Genomic DNA, 5,515 nt, shown 5'->3' with positions numbered 1-5,515 from the left:
AGCAAAATTGTCAGGGTCTAAATTTTCTCATCGTACTTCTTATATAAAGTCTGTTGTTGATTATTTTTTGGTATATTTGAGATGAGTTCAACTCATGGTACCAGTATGAACAATAGACACATACTTTGTCCTATCATGAGATTTGAGGAAATTCCTCTTACAATGTGCAGGAGATATAACACAATTTTGTATATTCCCCAAGTAACACCAGAGTAGAAGAAAATATTGAACGTTTTTACTAAAATTATTTTTATGTTATCCAAAGTTAAATTTAAAGTGTCACTGCAAGAAATGCTAATTTCCTCACTCGTATAACTTGTTATAATTACATTACCTCAAGATGTCTGAATCTATAAATGACATAATCTTAAATATTTAACCAACCTATGGAAAGTCATATCTCCAGTCATAGAAAAAAAATAACTGGAGAGATCCTACATTCAACAAATTCACAATTCTTTGGAAAACACATTAATATTATTAATAGGTACAGACATTGAAACATCATGAATTCAATAAATTATTTTAGTCCTGAAGAGGCATATTTTTAGTTATGAGCTTCTATTAGACTACTAAGTTTTTTTATTCATGGAAATGGTTAACTTACTTTACTGCTAACTGAAAGTTTGGAAGTGGAGTCCATTTGAAAATATCTCAGAAGAAAAATTCAGTGATTTACTGTAGAAAAATTAGTCAGTCACCAAACACTTATTGGAGATAGTTCTATTTGATGCATATAGGGTGACCATGATTCAGAGTTGACTCCATAGCAAGTAGTGTATGACCGGTACAATAGAAACAGCGGGCAAACCACATATTTATTTTGAAACTGTTAGTTCTCATACAAGCAAAAATAAAAAAGATGAAGTTAATGAACATTTACTTTACATAGCCCAATACAAATAAAGCATTATCTATTTAACCACTCTACACTTATAATAATTAATAAAATTTACTAGACTTTTAAAACAGCAACAACTTTCTTGGACTTATACACTTCTTAATCATAATTTAAGTTCTACATAATCATATTGTTGTTGTTGTTTACCATTGAATCACCTGTGACTCATAGTGACCCTATGTTTAACAGCTCTAAATCTTGCTCTATGCTGTATCAATCTTATTGTCTCTGATACACCTACCCCCATCTCCCCAGACACTGAATCAATCCAGCTCATGGAGTGCCTTCCTCTCCTGCGCTGTCCCTGCACCCTCCCAAGCATGATGTCCCTCTCCAAGGACTTACAACATGTCAAAAGTATATCAAACAAAGCTTCAGAATCCTTGCCTCCAAAAAGCAGGATGGACTTGTTCATCCTACTAGCAGTCCATGGTATATTCAATACTCTTCTCCAACACCACAGCTTAAAGGAATCAATTCTCCTTCTATCATCCCCAATCATTGTCCAGCTCTCTGATGCATAGCAAATGATTGCAAAGATGATGGCCTGTATCAGGTGCACCTTAGACTTCAGACTGGCATCATACTCTTCTGTACTCTGAAGAGGTCTCTGACAGCAGAGTCTAGGGCATAATTTCATTCTATTGTGTGTAAAATAACACTGGGGTCCGTTCTATTATGCAAGGACTCACTAGGAGTAGTGTAATCTTTAAGGTTATCATAAAGATCATAGAATATTTCTTAATTAAATCAATGGTTGTTCCTTCCAATGGCTTAATTTCTAGAAAGTTTCAGGAGACTTCTCTTTACACTCTAAGGTCTTATTAGAACCCAACTTGTGAAATGAAAATACACGTTGAAGTTGTACTCAGAGTATTTAGAAAACAAAATAGAAACACAAAAAAAAATGTCTTGCAAGCAGGTTGTAATCACACGGTCTTCATTTCCTCTCTTAGATTACATCTCCGACTGTAAGCCATGGTAAAGAAAGTTAGGATTTGTAACCTGAGATAAACTGACAGTAATTATTTTGACCTCACAACTGGGGCACTTAAATTCAACAGACTCTGAAATCTTTAGATAGATTGTCATTGTATACCATCGGTTCAGAACTGACCCATAGCTGAAATCTCCAGCGGGATTGAAGAGGCAGTTAAATCGCACAGGAGGAGATTGCCAAACCCTCTCCCGCAGAATAGCTGGATTCAAACTGAGTGCCTTTAGGATTGCAGTACTGTTTCTCACCACTAGTCCACCAGAGCTTAGTAATAAATAATACAATTGTGTTAAGTATTTTCCTTGTTAAACAGGAAAGTATTTGTCCATTATTCAACACTTTCTTGTTGCAAATGGATGTGTTACACTGAACAATTTGAACATGCTGTAATCAAAACCCAACAACAAATAGCACACTGGTTACACTACTAGTATCTCATCCCAGCTAAGGAATTGATCTCATTAGCTGGTTCTCTAATAATGTTATCCAATTAAGAGTTACAATTGTGATAACAGTCACTGCTTTCTGTGAAGGATTGAATATATTAGAAATTACTTCAAAGGTGTTTATGATGGATTTGCAAATGTTTATTCCTTCCATAGAATGATACTTGCAGAAGATATTGTGTGCTTGCCTTTCACGATAAATATATTTAAACTATAAAGATTTAACCTTACTTTTTCTAGTAAGGTACTTCACATTAAAGTTACTCTATATGTTATTTAATCACTGAAAAACAAATTCACCAAGAGCTGTACGGGAGAAAGATAGGTAAACTCCTTGCATACTTTATGCAGCTTCAAGAAACAGTCTGGAAGATCCGCTATGAGTTCAGCAAAAACTGACCAATACTGTTGTAGTGAGTATGCTAAAAAGAACAATTACCTTATTAAGGTAACTCTAAATTCATTAAGATGGATTTACATTATTGAAGTCTAAGAAATAAGTGAACCAATATGTCAAGATTGTATCAAAGATGTTTATAAGTACCTTCTAAACAAATGTCTCTGACATTTTTTATTGTTTCCTTGGTACTTGTTAAAAAATTCTTTATGTGGATTTGTACTTATAAGTGCATGACCAAATCAGTGTGGTCTTACAGAGAGTACAAAAATGATTAGGAAAAGACCACCAGTAACTAATACTAATTATTCCATGACAATAATTTCCTCTGGGTAGAAACCTAAACGCAGTTGTTACATGGAAAACAGTCTTGATAACTTACAAAATGATGCATACAACACACCACAGAAAAATCCCACGGTGTCTAGTTTCCCAGATCAATAATATTCATTTATCAAATGATACTAACATGACAGGCACTGACCTTTGTGCAAGTCTTCTGTGAGCACAATTAAGTGTTCTGGAATTCCATTCTTTGATGTGTTTTCTTTTTTTTTAATGATCCACATAGTTGAGTATATATTACACAGACAGTAAATAGATTTCATGAGAACATAATCCATCTCAATGTTAGCCATAGTTTTGTTTGATTCAAAGAGTCAAATTCCTGTGAACAGTAAATAAAACACAATAGACATTTTTCTGATATTCTCTGATTTCAGCCAAGATCCATATGACAGAAGCAATGGTATCCATTGTGCCATGACTCCTAAACTCAGCTTGAACTTCTGAAAGTTCTCTGTCAGTGTAAATGTTCATTTCTGGATGATCATCAGCAATATTTTACTTGTGTGTGATAATAATAATATTGTTCAATAGTTTCAATATTCTGTTGGATCATCTTTCTTGAGAATTAGAACAAATATGTATCTCTTCAATTCAGTTGAGCAGGTCTCTGTCTTCCAAATTTCCTGGCCCAGACTGGTGAACATGTCCAGGGTTGCATCAGTTAGTTGAAACATGTCAATTGCTTCCCCATCTATTTCCGGGGCCTTATTTCTTGTCAATGCCATCAGTGTAGCTTGATAGTCTTTCTTTATTACATGCTCTACTTTATCATACTCTACTTCTTTAAATATTTTACTGTCAATAAAACTTTTCGGTATATTGACAATATGTGTTCACTCTGTCTTCTTTTGTTATTTCCTGGAGCAAGCTTGGATTTGTTGTTTTTGTTTTGTTTTAACTTCATTCAGTTTGAGAAAGTATTCTTTTTCTTTTCCAACTCCAGTGCTTTTTACGTTCAGTTATAATATATTGCTTTGTCTTCTTGAGTTTCCCTCTAAACTATGAGAATCATAACAAACTATGCCTAAAAATGGCAACTAACAGAACACTTAATTGTGCTAATATGAAAATTATACTCACATCAAGAAGCTAGTGCCTGAACAGAGAAAGAGAACAAGAGATGCAGGTGTGCATCAAGGCTGTGTCCTTTTCCCATATCTATTCAACTTCATAGGGTCACTATGAGTTGCCTGTGACTCAATGGCACTTAATAAAATTAACATAGATAGTGATCAGTTGGCCCAGTGGACAGAAAGCGATGCTACCAAGCCAAAGGTGGGTGACTTTTAATCCACAGCTTGTTTTTGCTCAAACATTCCTCTAGATCGTATATCCCTGGTTTGTCCACTTGCCATACAGCAGTAACTTGTGGTTGTTGTGAGGCTGAACACTGTGATGCTGATGTGTCAAATGTGTCAATGGTTGGTTACCCATGGCGGACAGTGTTGGGTGAAACTCCCCGATTAAAACAAGCTTGAAAGCAGGAGGGACATCCACTTCCATAGTAGCTTGTCTCCGGAAACCCTATGAACCTGGAGCGAGGATGAAAGTCACACAAATGTTGAGGAATTTTCTCCATAGGGTTGCTAAGAGTCACCTGCGACTGGACAGCACTTAGCGACTGGACAGCACTTAACAACAGCAACATTCAATTTGTATGCTGATCAAATTATTTGAGAAGCTGGACTTTATGAAGAAGAATGTGGCATCAAGATTGGAGGACAATTCATTAACAGCTTATCTTATGAGGAAGACAAGACCTTGCTTGCTGAAAGTGAGGAGGACTTGAAAAGTTTGCTGCAGAAGACCAAGGACTATTTGAAGTCTTATAATATTCCCTCTGTCTTTGAGTTCTTTTGTTAAAGATATTAATTAAATCCTCTCCAAGCAATTACAAATATTTATGGAAGACTTGGATGGTTTAGGAAGACAAAAGACATCTTAATTGCCCTATTTCAGGAAAATAATTAAAACAGTTCTTTGTCTCACAGTTGACCTATTTGGCTTTCACATGTGGTTTCTTATTATACAGTGAAAATGGCTAGAATTGAAACTTGGCAAAAATGCTATGTTTTTTCAAGGCTCCCCATGTACACCTTTGACCAGATCTAATTACTACTTTTCATCATTATTTAGTGCAAACCATGTTTGCATTTTTCTTCTCTGATAGCTCCCTAACTAAAATAGGTTCTGACTTTTGCAGCTTTTCTTGTGTTTGTAACATCTAGAAAATTTCTTCTTGCTATTTTACTATCAGGTCTATTAATTGCACCAGTATCCAGAAAATTAAAAGGCATATTTTGATGGGAAAGTCTGCTGTTAGTGACCTCTCCAAAGTACTGAAGAGCAGTGGTGTCACTCTTGACAACAAGGTGCATCTGATAGAGGCCATGGTCTTCGCAATCACTTGTTATGCATCAGAGAGT

Source organism: Elephantulus edwardii, unplaced genomic scaffold (assembly GCF_000299155.1).
Source record: "Elephantulus edwardii isolate Elephantulus edwardi_28Jun2011 unplaced genomic scaffold, EleEdw1.0 scaffold00159, whole genome shotgun sequence".
Classification (NCBI taxonomy): domain Eukaryota; kingdom Metazoa; phylum Chordata; class Mammalia; order Macroscelidea; family Macroscelididae; genus Elephantulus; species Elephantulus edwardii.
This window is presented reverse-complemented; position numbering follows the sequence as displayed.